A 16,029-nucleotide genomic window follows, 5' to 3' on the forward strand; every position below is an offset into this window, starting at 1 on the left:
TGAACACATCTGGTTCGTTGTTTCCCTGCCCAGCCATCAGACAAGTTGGTGGGCACATTGTTGGGTAGACAGGTTGTCTACAAAGTATCCAACCTATGGCAATGTGTAATAAAAGTCAAGTAAAAAGACAAGTAAAAAGTTTTCGATTGGGGTCGTAGCCAAATCCGCAGGCCTGGGGCCCCCTCCACCTCTTGTAACAGGAGGGGAGGCTTAGTACTGCAGTACTTGGGTGTAAAAAGCACTGCTGACCAAAGCAATCACCGGAAGCAGGGTATACAGATGTGCTCGCAAATCTCTCGGTCCCTAATGTCTAGTACCTAAATTTGGGATCTCGGGCATCTGTGACCAACACAGGGCCACTGGTTTTGCCCGGTACTTATTAGTCGGTATGCCAGCTATCCCTCCTGGACCCTATTATTTGATTGTACATTTATGCAATGCGGACATTTAATGCCAATTCCCTGATGTTCATCACAGTTATGAGTAATGCAAGATTGTATATGTTTTTGTTCAAGTCTTTAATAAATGTAATGAAAATTATACAGCTGTTGTCTATTGTAAAGCTGGCACCAAGGAAAGGTCATGATGACCCTATGTGTAAAAAGAATCAAGTAACAATGCATGTCAGGTCCTGCGGGGCAGTGATTACCTGACTGTTCAATTAAATAGAATTGTTCTAATGATTATCAACCACCATCCAAGGGAAAGACTTTATATGAATAACTTATATCAATATAAGTATCAGGAATTAAGCGTTTGCTTTCTTTGTTTACACAAGGATGTAAGGTTGCAATCATTCAAGAAAAATAACATTTCTTCTGCAATGTTGTAACTGTTCACCCCTATATAAACAAAGGAAGTATTTTATTGTTTAAATATCCCCACTGTCATGCCAGGTTACATTACCTGGCAAAAATGCAATGATAAACTGTTTTGAGTTTGTTTTGATGGCTGGAATATTATGTCAAAATCATTGTAGCCCTCTGAGAAGGTCCAATGAGTGAAAACACACACATAGGGATAAACGAGAGAGATGCTTGTATATAATTTTTCTTCATTTTTGTATTCTTCAACCCTTTTTCTCTAAAATTTACCATGCATTACCTTGAGTAATTTTAATATTTTGTACTCTTCAAACCAGGTCTTGTTGGCGTTTTATTTTGATTTTGTAATACCAGTTTGAACGAGTTTAGTTTGTCTCAGCTTAAGAATTCAACTATCGATCTATTTGCCAGTCATGATTAGATTTTCTTTTTTTTCCCAATTATGCAATTTTTTTTTTCATTTCAAAGTGATTTTAAGCGCATTATAATTTCTTCTTTTAACATAAATTTGAAAAACAAAAATAACAAAACAATCTATTTTTCCCATTGGCACTCTAAATTTAAACAAGTTAAAAATCGTTGTATGCGAGGAAAAATTGTTAGGTAACCGTAACGGTAGGTCGATATGCATAAAGTAACACCCAGATCAAAATAAAGCAATTAAATTTTTTTCTTTTGTTACAACCATGTGTAACACTTGCAAGTACACATTCTATACTGTCGGGATACTGCGGATATGAATTTATAATGTTAGAACGCACTGCTGAATGGTCCTTTGTTGGTAACGAGGGACGCATGTATAACCGCCATGATTTGATCATTATCTGAATTTGTACAAACCATTTGGTATATATCATATATCCCATACTCGTACTTCATATTTAAAATGGTTTACACCAAATACTGGGTCTTTTGTCACTAAAGAATAATTTATTATGCATTATAAGATGTTTAGGAAGGCATTGTATAATTTGTCATCTTCTTTTTTTTTTTAAAAATCAAGCAGGAACAAGTCAACTTTACGTTGCACTTGATCACACGTTACAACTTTTTAGATAACACATCGTGTATCGACCTGTGTGTTTGTGACCTACATATATTTAAATTTAAAAAAAAGTATACTATGTTGTTTTTAAATTGTTTACACTTTAACACAGCTTAACTAAGTGACTGTCATTAATTTTTCACAAAGAACACATTCTTACCTAACTGTGATATTCTCCGATGGACTTCCTTCTTCTGGACAGATATTAAAATACAAACATGAAACATTACATGCACAGTGCATTGATTATCTAGCGGCCGACTGTTTACGATGACATCACGGCACTATTTTTTTTTCTCTAGCCATTCAAGCATTTCAGGATATTCCTCCTGAAGTTTTCAAGTGGGCCCGTTTTGGAAAAATGGGACCCTGGAAAAGCATTACACTGGGTGGTGGATCTAAGAAGGTTTGATCATGCTGTGAAAAGTGTTTTGAATTTTTTTTTTAACTTTATAACATTGAAATTAATTATTATGTATAACCTCGCTGCTTATTATGATAATCTTTTTTCAACTGTGACGGGGGTCCTCCCCGTCTTGAGGACACTGGTAATAATCACGCAATTTATAAATTTACAACTTTATTCACATATTTATTAAACAAAATATAATATATGATACTCCACCATATGTAACATCTGCATACATTCACAGTCAAACACCATATCCCCATTTTGGTATGACTATATGCCTTTTTACCGGCCTGAATATTTGTCCAACAAAAAAGCGTCCCAACTCTTGATTGGAATGGATATAAACTTAATTGTGTTGTTGTCCATGACCGGAAGATGTTTCATGAGCTGAAGCGTTGAAGTCGTGTAATCACCTTGCCAATGGAACTCTTGATTGGAATTATTCAAATGGAAGTATTTGAGGAAAAACCAAATGCTATGTCATGACATTGACCCACGATCAGATCTGGACCTTTAAGGTCAAGGCTGTTCAGGAGGGATTTCTCTTTCGTCAAGTCTACATTGTGTGTGTGTGTGTATGTGTGTGAGGGTGTGTGTGTGTGTGTGTGAGGGTGTGTGTGTGTGTGTGAGTGTGTGTGTGAGGATGTGACTGTCTGGGTTTTGTTTATGTTTTTTTTTCATGTGATTGCATGATTTTTATATTTTTTCTTTTTCTTCTCTCTCTCTTAATTTTATGATCCTCAGATTTCTTGAATGACTTTGTTGTAGACTTGTCAAATAAACGTCATGAGACGTCAGTTGTCTTCTAGGAGATCTGTCAGTTCTTCTGTAGATCGTCGGTGTAATATTTGAAGCATGCAGATCACCAAGATTGAATTGCTTACAATGGAATAACGAAATGTTAATCAAAAGCATGATCAGTAGAAAAAGTCAGCATGTCAGGTCAGGAAGTAGCGTTACAAACCCTTTTCGGTTGAGAAGTTGAGACTTTATGACCGAGGTCAATTAGCTCATAGCAGATAAATATCAGTTTGAAAGAGGCTTGATCCACATGCAAAGTGTTCAAGATTTCCGGTGACAAATCTGCGACAGCCCCGTATATACATTTAAAACTCGTGTAGAGAACAATTTACCGAAAATCGTGATTATATGTCATGCCTGTGTATCGTTAGTAATTTCTATCATGTAATTTCTATCATATGTAATTTCTTGTTTCATATATAACTCCATATGTATAATATACATCTGCATTTCTACTTTTCCTCAAGTTTTAGTCTCTCCAAAATTGTCCACATTTCATGGATTATAAAAGGGCTGGAAAATCAACATTCAATCTGTTATTTACTGGCACGAAACTATAGCATATTCCTCAATAAGAACATATGGAACACGGCCTTTTTCCATGCAGCCTATCTCCCTGCATAAAAGAAAAAACACATACACAAAAGCAGATAGTAACTGGATATTATTAAAAGGACAAAAATATTTCCCTTTCTAAGGAAGAGATTCTTTAGAATCATACTTTTCGGTATTTCAAACAACCGAAGTGAATTTGAATAAAGATACATAGACTGTATTCCATAACTTCATAAAAATCCTTACAAACAAAGATACGTAATGGGATATAGGAAATGTTTTTTAAGCCTCTTTCTTTAACTAATTTTATCAGCAGTGAAGGAGAAACTTCAGAATTACTGCGTTGCAACGGAATTGGCGAAGCGTGAAGTGGTGTTGATCATATCTGGACACTGAAAAAAATATCCAAAGAATCTTTTTAAAACATTAAATAACATAATTTTTGCCGAAATGAATAGCAGCATCAAAACGTATGACTTTTCAACACTTTATAGCTCTATCCCAGACGATAAATTAAAGATCAAACCTTTTTCCATATTGAACAACTGCTTCTAAAAAAAAGAGAGAAAAAAAGAGGGAAAATGTAACTCGTAAATTTTCATACCTTGTCATTGGTCATGCATCTACTTTGTTAAACATTCTGATACTCAGAGGTTGATATTTAAGAAAGGCTTGAATTCCTTATTGACAATATCGATGTTTTCTTTCGGGTCTGCAAAAAAAAGTTGCAAGATCCATATTAAGTAGTGATTGTATCCCTTTATTAGCAGACCTGGGTTTTTTTTTTTTGTATTCTTATGAATCAGAAAATAATCAAAAACTCTTAAAGGAAAAAAAGAAGTAAGTCTCTTGCTGTGGCCTTCATTTCCACGTTTAGATCAAATGACGACGTTTTATCAACTAACAATACTAGAATTCATTTTCATTCAATATTTGATTCGATATATCCCTCTAAACTCGAAATAAAAGACAACACAAAGCGTCTGACACATCTGTTTCACATTTGGGTTGTTTACTAGAGAAAGGCCTTAATTTTCCTTCTGATCGCAACTCTGATGTCTGCTCTGCTTACAATTTGCATTGTTTATTGAGATTTTGAGCACATGTCACAGAAGTAACATCACGTTGATGAAGAATAGTTACTTTACGGCAACACGGCATACTACTATATGATTTCTGATGCTGTACGTTTTCTCCATGAGTGGAGTTTTGAGAGTACTTCGATCCATTCTCAAGTATACACAGTTCTATTGTTGTTCAATGATGTATGGATGAGGCAAGTTAGGTGGCATGTACAGTTTAACATTCCAAATTTGCACATACTAGTATATTGCATATGGAATGCATATTAGCAATGATTTTTTCGCATGTAACCTGTATTTTCCAAAAAAGTAATTGGATTAAATTTTCTGAAAAAAAAGTTCATTTCTAAGTAATATCAAGCCAAACTTGCACAGATGTTGTAATTTCAGATAAAAACGACTCTCAACCCGGAAAGTAGCATCTGTTTTTGAATGAATTTGTAGAGTGATCTATGGTAACATTACACCGATCTAAAATTCTGTTATTCAATTTCTGTTACTATTAATAAATCACTTATGGGAGGGAGGATTTCAAATGAACACGTGTGGTGTACATTGACAATCATAATGCAAAGCAAAACTTAAAATTGGAGTTCGTTGTATCCTACAAAACATGAGATACAATATAGTATTAGTTTCTTGATTGTGTAGAGTCTGTTAAGGTCCTGAAATATCTGCGTTTGTCTCTTTGTAGTTTACCAAAAATACTTATAATTATTGTTATCTTGCTATTTCTAAACTGTTTTTAAAATATCTTTTTTTAAAAAACCTAAAAATTGTGATATAAGCAGTTACTTCTAAAAGGATTATATTGGAAAAACCATCCTCCGATACCTTTCACAAATCTCTGGTAAGGTACCTCAATTTTTTGCGAGGAAACGTGTGAAGAAGGAATACTGCAATGACAAATTATTGGGGGAAATTATATATTATAGAGGAAGGTGTCGTCTGACCTTAACTGTAAAATATGAATACGTGCTTTAATCTTATTTAATTACACGTGTTACATGTATTTAATAACGTTACTCTACAAAACAGGCATCGTATGTAAATGTTTCAAAATACAATATGTTTATCATATTTCCTCAAAGTGCATGAAAAATTGGTTTCAACATATTTCATTGCATAAAATACAAAGAGTTGGCACACACTTTGAAAACTTTAAAAACATATCCCTTTGTGCATTGTAGAAATGTATACTGAGTCAAAGTTCAAAGAGAAAATTAAATGCCATAAAGTTTTAAAAATATGATAATACATATGAAGCATTTTTTATACAAATATTTGTACCAAATATACATACCATTTTTTCGTATCAAAACTAGTATTAACATGTAAATTTTCCATGTAGGAGGTTTAAATATATATATATATATATATATATATATATATATATATATATATATATATATATATATATATATATATATATATATATATATATATATATATATATATATATATATATATATATATATATATATATATATATATATGAACTATTCTCAACAGCACTCATTGAATAAACACATGGGATCTAACATAATCTAAATAAACTGAACAAAACAATGAATAATTTTTAGAAAGCAATGTGATATCAGTATATGCTGATAGAGTTTAAACAGAACATCACTGAAAAAGGATATTAAGGACATTGTAGATATTCAACATGAAATATGAAGATAACGAACAGTATTCAATCTCGAAAGTCCAATGAAACGATACAAATTTGGAGCAGAGCAAAAACGGACCTCACAATTTAGAGGTGGGATCAGGTGTCATGGAAGAGTGAGCATCCCCTGCCGACCGGTCACACCCGCCGTATGCTCTTTGTCAGGATCAGGAAAAAAAACTGGAAAAATCCGTAGACAGTTCAGTGTATAAATAATGGCTTACAATTAGTATGAAAAACCTCAGTCAGCATTTGACTCAACTATAGGTTGTATGTGCTGACAAGGTCATTGTATCAACCGTAACACTTGCGAAATGATGACTTCAAACAAGACTGTTGATATCCTTGTTTCATCAACTTGTTTGTCAATAGCTTGCTTCGTTTTAGAAATTGTTCATACTTGCAACATGCTCTTGCGTATCGAATCAACTGAGAGATATAAACCCCATATGCAGGTGATAAGGGTATATTGCTACATAAGTAAGGGAATTGACGATTGAAAAGTTGAAGTCATCACATTCATCATAAGGCTTTGTTGTTAGGTTACCATTAACGTCTTTTTCTAGTAAAATATCTAAATATAAAACAGATGTGTCAGAATCTGTGGTATTTTTTTTTTATTTCAAGCTCACTGGGATATATCGAGTCGACATATGAATGAAAGTAACTATTGGTAATTGATTATATATGTCGTCAATATGTCGAGTTGAAGGCCACAGCAAGTATTTTCTTCTTCTCGTGTAGAAGTTTTTGAATAAATTCTGCTTCATATGAATATAAGAAGAGGTCTGCTAATAAGGGGGAGGGGGGGCAATTGGTACCCATGGAAATTCCACCAGATTGTTGGAAGACCTGATCTCCAAAAACTGCATAGATATTGTCAATCAGAAACTCAAGCATCTTTTTAATATCAACTCAGAGTTCTTGTGTGTGTACAATCACAGCGCTTTTTAACACATTAATTTTGTAAATGACCAATGACAAGGTATATTTACGAGTTTCATTTTTATTGAAAAGGCAGCTGTCTATGATTAAGTCAAATGCTGACTGAAGTTTTTCATACTTTTTGCTAAGTACTTTATTTTTTGGATCGAGGGGTGCATACATGTCCTAATACACCTATTTTACCAAGCTATAGTTATAAAGCATCATTTAAGGAATTCATTTCTCAATTTTGAGAATTCTTTTTCAGCCTTTGACCTAGCACCTTCTTTTCTTGATGACTTTATCCATATTACCTGAAGGCCCCGTGGAAGGAAAGATCAATCATGTGATTCCACCATCTCTTTATAACACTGATTCGTAAGATCAATGTGAGTAGAAGAAAGCAAATCCATGTTTTCATTTTTAACTCTGTCTCCTTTGATTTTTCACCATACATAGGTTAATTGGTACTCTTTTATGTTATCTACGGAAGCGTATTAGTATCACAATTTTTTTTAAGTTAGTAATTCCAACTTTAAAGTTGGCAATTCCAACTTTTAAGTTGGTAATCCAAATTTAATCTTGACTTTCCCAAGTTTAAAACTGGCTTTTCCAACTTTATTCTTGACTTTTCCAACTTTAAAGTTGGCTTTTCCAACTTTAATCTTGGCTTTTCCAACTTTAAGGTTGGCTTTTCAATCTTGGCCTTTCTATCTTTGTATGGCTTTATGCGTTACATTCAGATACATGCACTTTGTAGCTCAGTGGCGGATCTAGAGGGGATGGGGAGGGTTACGGGGGTTGCAACCCCCCTTTGGATTTGCTAAGAGAGAGAGAGAGGGGGGGGGGGGGAGAAAGTGAGAGAGGAGATTCACGAATATTTTTGCTTTATTTTTCCAAAAACGGTTTTGCTTTCGTTTAGTTTTACCATATATTTTTGGTGAAGTGATGCTTTACCGGTTTTAAGTCAACATCATAAACGTGATATTTTGAATGATCAATTCAACGATTATTTACGTGAAACGATATGGAGATTGACATCTGATTGGAATTATAATACATGTACATGTATTAATTTGTAAGTGTCTCACTCTCCAGGTTTATCGAGTTTGAATATCCAAAATACCTGCAGTTGCCGTGGAACTAAAATGGTTCATTTATTTCTAAAAATTAGAAATTTTGCACAACTTTAGAAGAGTATTTACTGTTTTCAAATTCAATATAACACCGCTGGGGTCGAGGGGACATACTTATGTTTCGGCTTGCAAAAGCAGTGTTTCTTGTATTGTTTTTTTTAATTTTTGGCTTTTTTTCCCCTTTGAAGAACTACTCAATTCAAATAATCACAGAATAGGATGTGGTAGCGAGGTAGATATTTACTTACAATAACATAAATTTTAAAATTTTCTCACACACTCTTTCTTAATCGGGTCGATCTAGATAAAATACTGGGCTTTTAAAGGGCAGTTTTTCAAATCACTAAAGCTAGGTGGCCTGATTTACATTTAAATTTGAAATTTAGTATTTTACTTTTATTTTAATTTTACATATGTCTAATCAGTTTCTTTTTTTCTAACAAGTGTTGTATTAATTGATAGTATCAGGCCCGTAGAACGCGGGGGGTGAGGACACTTTTTCTGAGTATAGTTTTTTGCTATAGTAAATTTTCCTTAAGATGCTGGTAGTCCCCCCCCCCCCCTTCATGTTACCGCTGTTAGATCGAGAACTGGCATATTCTAGGATTTAAGAAGTTAATTAGTTTTCGTTTCCTTTCTTTTCTTTTCTTTCCTTTTTAAATTTTTTTTTTTGCTTGTCAAATATTTTGGCAAGTTTGCCCCCCCCCCCACTTTTGAAAGCGTTGCTACGGGCCTGAGTATTCCTATTAAGCTGTCGTTTAACTATGTGAACATACAGTATAACAACTCTAATTTCCTCTTCACCCCTCCCCCTTTGAAAATTTTTAAGATCCGCGCCTGTAGCTGGACTTATTTTGCTGTTTTTTACATGAAATTACAATAGAAAGAAACGATTTAATTATTAAATTATGATAAAATAAGGAATTATTTTATTGTTTTTCACATACAGAATGAGTTGTATTTGAAGTATGTCATATAGTGTTAATTCATCCACTATATTAAACACCAAATATTTGTTTAAGCTTATTCTATCATACATAACAGAATATATATCTGATCTCTTAAATAGGTTTGGTTGAAATACTGTAATGTACGGAGTTGTATGAAATTATTCTCTGTATAATTATATAAGATGGACCCAAAAAATTATAAGGATTTTCAAAGTTGGAAGTTATATATAAGATCATAGGGAAGGTCAAGTTAAAAAATAATTGACACAGATTAATTGCTCACCAATCTATTTCAGTATATTAGTTTTGCATTAATAAAGTTGGTAATAATTTAAAATAAAGGAAAAAAAGCTAAAGAAAGGGTCTAGGAAAGCTCAAATTCAAAGTTGGAAAAGCCAAGATTAAAGTTGGAATTACCAACTTTAAAGTTAGAAAAGCCAAGATTAAAGTTAGAAAAGCCAAGATTAAAGTTGGAATTACCAACTTTTAAGTTGGAAAAGCCAAGATTTAAGTTGGAATTACCAAATTTAAAGTTGGAATTGCCAACTTTAAAGTTGAAAAAGACAAGATTAAAGTTGGAATTACCAACTTTAAAGTTGGAAAAGCCAACTTTAAAGTTGGAATTTCCAACTTTAAAAAATATTACGTGGCACTAATACGCTTCCGTAGTTGTCTGATAAATCGTCACTTAAATTTCTTCTTCAGTCGAACTCGACAGAAATGGAACTGAGTGAGTTTATGACATAATCCCGATTCCGACTTAGATTGGCACTCCGACTCGGAATAATCGTCAATTTGTTTTCTTGTTGAGGTTAAACACGTTGAGGTCAAACACTTGCATTTTGTCATGGTTTTATTGATGCTTCTTCATTTGAAAAAAAAAATTGCTCGAATTTCAATGTTCAAACTCTAATGAAAAAAAAAATGAAAATATAGCATGCTAATGTTTATCAACTGACAAATTTTGTCAGATAAGATTTGATCAACTCTTTAAAAAAAATACTTTATCTATTTAATAATTTATTTTTTGAAAGGGTTTCTAGTCCTTAAAATAAACAAATATTGGAAACTTGCTTGCCTTTTCATTAAAAAAAAGTTTTGTAATACCTTTAAAAATTAGTTCCTATATAAATCTTTACGAAAAAAAGTCTAACATTTGCAATGTTATACTCATAGGGGTTTGTCTTCCGGATTGTTAAATGTAAAATAAAATTTAAAATTTTTAAATCTACTTTTAATACACTTAAAAGTTGTTAAAATGAATATTCTGTCACTTTCAGTCAAGAAAAACTTAGTTTAAAAAAGACGTACCACATCTATATACATAAACTCTACAAGGGACGATTTCAAGCTCATCGACCTCGGAAGAACGGAAGTTTACAAAATTTCAAGGGCAGATAAACATTGTACAGGGAAAACTCAGAGGGTAATCGAAAGCAAATGGTAACACCCAAGGACTTCCAGCTTCGCGGAAAAAATGTTAACCGACAAGAAAAGACAGTGAAAATGATAAATACTGGCTAAAGTTTGGTTTTCACGGGCTAAGGCGGCACCGGGAAGACTCATTTCATTTAATGTATAACTAATTTGTTACATAATTTACTGTTTTACAGGACACTTGCTATACAAGCGCCCTATATGTTATACTACAATTATCGCCCTTGCGTCGTTACCATGCAACCATGTAAACTTCCGTTCTTCCGAGGTCGATGAGCTCCAAGTCGAAGAAATTGCATCCGTTTTCTGTTGATTAAACGCGTGTTGACGACTGACAAACGGATCAACATTTAGGAAAATCATCACTGTAGGGGACCGAACCATGACAACGAAATAAATTAATGCTTTAGAGTCCAGAAATTGGCACTGAAGTGGGTGGGGGTATTTTTTCCAAGATAGAGCTTTCGTCCCTTGTAGAGTTTATGTATATATATATATATATATATATATATATATATATATATATATATATATATATATATATATATATATATATATATATATATATATATATATATATATATATATATATATATATAGGTGTGGTACGTCTTATTTAAACTAAGTTTTTCTTGACTGAAAGTGTCAGAATCTTTTTTTTAACAACTTTTAAGTGTATTTAAAGTAGATTTTAAAAAAAATTAAATGTGTTTTACATTTAACAATCCGGAAGACAAGCCCCTATGGTTTTACTGAGCGGTCATAAAACAATCAATGTTTGACCGCAGAGTGAGATATTGGACCCGTCGATGAGATACCAGGCCGATTGTAACGTCACATTGTTGGCGGGATCAGCTAAATCTTGTTTGCATTCGTTGGTGTTCGACAGTGACAGAATTGACCGAATAATACCGCAGTGCGAGTAAATGGAAGCCAGCACAAGATACATGTATGCCAATAAAATAAAATGAAATAAATAAAAGGTCTAACAAAACTTTTATTGGCTGTGTTCTAGGGCAAAATGCGTTTTGTCGACTCCACGAACAAAACTGTTTGCCTGAGGTCTTACAGCCTCAGCCGAACAGTTTGGTAAGTTCTTGCATGGGTTGACAAAACGCATGTTGTCCTCGAACCCAGTCAGTAAATGTATAATATTTACTATCATAAATATAAAAAAAACACAGTTCCCTATTCCAAAAAATTCTAAAGATACTAATAATTTGTTATTCTTCAAATTCAGTTATAACAGCCAGATAAGAAACACCACTGAACATTAGCTTAAAGACTGCTTATCTTAATGACTTTTTGCAATGATTTCTATCTTGACGAGAAAACCCACCAATACTGTGGTAAGCATATGTAAGGTTTATGGTCGGAAGAACCAAGAGGTCCTTCTGATTTTAAGACTTTCTGAAAAGTCCGTCTCATCATGTCTTTTCATTTGAAGGTTCAATTTCCTACGATCCGTCAATTTCTTTACCCTACTGTCCTTTCTGACATATTTCATTTTACTAAATAAAATCTGCAATATGACTATTTTATAATAGTCATGATGCAGATTTTATTTAGTAAAATGAAATATATGTCAGAAAGGACACTACTCTGTGATGTCATGGTTGATGATGTTAAGGGCCTACAATTTGATTCTTCGGAATATAGATAGATCTTTCTAGGCCTACCCTCCAGTTTCCATTTCAGAAACATGACCCAGAACAACATCGATTGTCCTTTTTTGGGAGTTTTCAGCATTGTAAAAAAAAAAAATCCTTTTGTTTATTAAAAGCTTGTTGTAGAATTGTTTACGTTTGTAATGTCTGTCTTGAACTGTTCATACGAGGGGTGATCAAAAAGTTCGCGAATTATCTCTATATTTACAAAACCACAATTTAGATCCTGAAGAATGAAATTAGGTACACATATAGTCATACACATGTTTTATAAATAGCAGATGTTATATAATCATGTTTTGCTCCGTGTTAGTGACGTCACAATGGGAAAATGACGTCAATATGTAGATGACTTGTGACAAAAAGTGGTTGACTCAGTCGTACACGAGCAACGAACGGCTGTAGAGTTTAAGATATATCTCGGAAATTCTTTTGTAGTAGAATAAGATAATTTGTACAAAGTTTATGAAGACAAAAGACTTACAAGAAGTTCAGTCATTAATTGGATTCATTGTTTTGGTGAAGGCAGGTAGATGGTTAAAAATTATGTTTGTTCTGTAGCCCAGCGAAAGCAAGCCGGTAAAAAGATGTGTCCTTAGTTGAGCAATTTGTTTTGAAACAAAAGTTACAATTAGAAAAATAATTGAATATCTGAACAATAATATAATTATTAAATCCCCAAAATAAGTTTACTTTAGACTTTAAACATATGAGATATGAAAAAAGAAGGCGCCCATACTTTTTCCACATTGGATAAACGACACTCTCGAGACAGAGGACTTGGGTTGTGATGGTCACCATGCTAATTCTGGGAAGGGATATTCTTATCCACCCATTCTATTGCCGAGATTTGGTCATTTCTGACAGACGGTCTGTTATTGTTATAAAAAATAACTTGCATGGTAAGAAACATATGACTCGGAAAAATCTCTTAGCTTCAGTGAACAGGCTGCTACGGAGCATGCCACGTAACCGCTTGGATCACGTGAATCGCGAGTGGGTAGAACAATGGCAGATGTGCATTAAGATCAGAGAGGAATACTTTAAAAATAATGAACACTGAAACCTCATTCTATTTCTTTAAAGGAGGTAGTTCAATTAGTTCGCGATCTTTTCACACCCCTCGTAGTTTCATCATCGCCAGAGAGTCTTTATACGAGATCTGACGTACAGGAGCCTACCCTTCATCCAGTAAAATTGTGTTAAAACATGGCTCCTGGGTTGCGAGGTTATAGATTTTCTTAACTCTTCTCCAAGAAAAAATTTAAATAAATCAACAGCTTCTTCATTACTTTATCCAACAATTTCAAATTTTGAAACAATCCCTTAAACAGAACATAAGCCCTGCAACTATTTTCACATAATTTATCAAAATAAGTTAAATAATCACAGGTTAAAAAAACATCTAATAACAATTTTTAAGAGCTGATTTTTAACGAATTTTCAACTGATAGGTAAATAGATGTATCTACATTGTGTGATTTGATATTTGGTTTTTCCAACGAGTTGAAATGGTGTATATTCGCGAGGCTTGAAGAGCGAATATACACAATTTCAACGAATTGGATAAATCAAATATCAAATCACACAATTATAAATGTTCTATTTATCTCATACGATTTTCGTTTTTAACAAAAACTTTAAGATAACCCCTGTAAACTATACTGATTGATTTCTACCCAAATCGCAATGTGTACACCAGGTCACGTGATCCTCACACCAGGTCACGTAATCCTCACATCAAGCTAACACTAACCTAGCTTGATGACGCGACCTCTAAATATAGAATGACCCAAATCGATGACGCGTAAATTGATGACGTCGCACTTGACGTTGATCATGACATGCCGAAAGAAAGTTATCTGTAAATACAAAATATTAAATCTTGAAATCTTGGAACGGTATTTGCTGCGGCTTTTAAAACAAACGTGACAATCTGTTGGGAGATTCGTTTTGATACAAACTTTTGACTGGCAGATGTACAGTGTTGTGTAAGGACCGACGAATCATTGAATTCTCCTCTGAAATCATTCTGTGTACGGCGACAGTGCTATATAGGCCAGCCTACTTGTAGATCAATGGTAAGTTATGTAGTCTACGAAAGCCTATTAGGATCAAACTACGAAAAAAAAAATTAAAAGGCGTTATAACGCCTTTTCAAAAGGCGTTATTACGCCTTTCTAAAAGGCATTAATACACCTTTCAAAAGGGCGTTATTATGCCTTTTGAAGGGCCATTATTATGTCTTTGACAGGCCCGTGCTTTTGAAGTGGGGGGGGGGGGCAGCCTCCCATAAAATTGACAAGCAAACAAAAAAAAACAAGAAATAACCCCCCCCCCCCGAAAAAAATAAACTGCCTAAACTTGGTGGGGTGGGGGAACACCCTCCCCCCACTCGCATTCGTACTACCGGCCTGTTTGAAAAGGAGTTATATCCAAAAATAGAAAGGCGTTATCTTAAAAAAAAATAATATGAAAGATTGAACTAAAGCCATCTTTATTTATGCAATATTTAGATTATACTTTTAATATTATAAATTATAGTATTTTCTATATTCCTGCACATCTCGCAGACAGCTGTTTGCATTTTGCATGCATATTAAGAGAAGTCAACACTCTACTTTTGAAAAGCCAGGATATAGGCAGAGCCAGCTTTGGGCTTTGCTAGCCACGTATTAAAAATTCATGTCAAATTTGAAATATTTTTCTCTCCTCTTGGAAAAAAAACAGGCGAACTATTTGCATAGGTATAATGAGCAATTAGCCTTCAACCAAATTTCTGAAATCCATCACCTTGGTAGAGGCGCCTGGCATCAGAGAAGGACTAAGATGGTTTAACACTGAAAATATTTTACACATTTAAAAATCTTTTTTCCTGGAAATCTAATTATAATCAGCCCCCAGGGTGGGCTAAGTAAGTCATGTATTGAAAAAAAGAGGCGTAATAACGCCTTTTGGAAAGGCGTAATAACGCCTTTTAGGGAGGCGTAATAACGCCTTTTGGAAAGGCGTAATAACGCCTTTTAGGGAGGCGTAATAACGCCTTTTGGAAAGGCGTAATAACGCCTTTTAGAAAGGCATAATAACGCCTTTTGGAAAGGCGTAATAACGCCTTTTAGAAAGGCGTAATAACGCCTTTTTCCGCGTTATAACGCCTTTTTTCGCGTTATAACGCCTTTTGAAAAGGCGTTATAACGCCTTTGAAATTCTTTTTTTTCACCGTACTTTGATCCTAATAGGCTTTCGTAATAGTCTTATGTAAGAAAGCATTGTTGAAATTGACTAGAATTTTCTGCATGGTCAAATGAATCTTGCGCCAACAACTTCACTACTATGTTTAACGTTTTCTATGAGAACGATTGCGGGGGAGGGGGGCATCCGGCATCGCAGTAGCCAGTAAAAAAAGACATTTCATTGAAGTAAAACGAGTCTCTTCGTGCTTTAAAGAAAATTTTTCATCATAGACATTTATTTGATAACGGAAAAACTTTCACAAATAACAGTTTCGATAAATTTACATTTTG

At 33.9% G+C, this 16,029-nt stretch overlaps 1 protein-coding gene and 1 long non-coding RNA gene across 3 annotated transcripts in view; one reads left to right on the top strand and one right to left on the bottom strand.

Moving 5' to 3' along the window:
- The window catches only part of LOC133185450 (uncharacterized), a 33,833-nt gene extending 31,621 nt beyond the window's left edge, over window positions 1-2,212 (bottom strand). The window contains exon 1 of the mRNA XM_061320653.1: window positions 2,030-2,212. The gene's annotated coding sequence lies outside the window, so the exon portion shown is untranslated. The remainder of the gene's footprint in view (window positions 1-2,029) is intronic.
- Window positions 2,207-12,585, top strand: LOC133185452 (uncharacterized). 2 transcript variants are annotated; one of them, XR_009720909.1, is made up of 3 exons: window positions 2,207-2,275; window positions 7,584-7,704; window positions 12,537-12,585. It is a non-coding gene; the product is annotated as an uncharacterized LOC133185452 (long non-coding RNA). The 2 variants fall into 2 exon arrangements; XR_009720908.1 differs by lacking the exon at window positions 12,537-12,585 and adding an exon at window positions 10,107-10,256.
- Window positions 12,586-16,029: the final 3,444 nt, after the last annotated feature.

Source organism: Saccostrea echinata, unplaced genomic scaffold, assembly GCF_033153115.1.
Source record: "Saccostrea echinata isolate AGI-Se365-2 ecotype Australia unplaced genomic scaffold, CSIRO_AGI_Sech_v1 ptg000012l, whole genome shotgun sequence".
NCBI classification, from domain to species: Eukaryota; Metazoa; Mollusca; class Bivalvia; order Ostreida; family Ostreidae; genus Saccostrea; species Saccostrea echinata.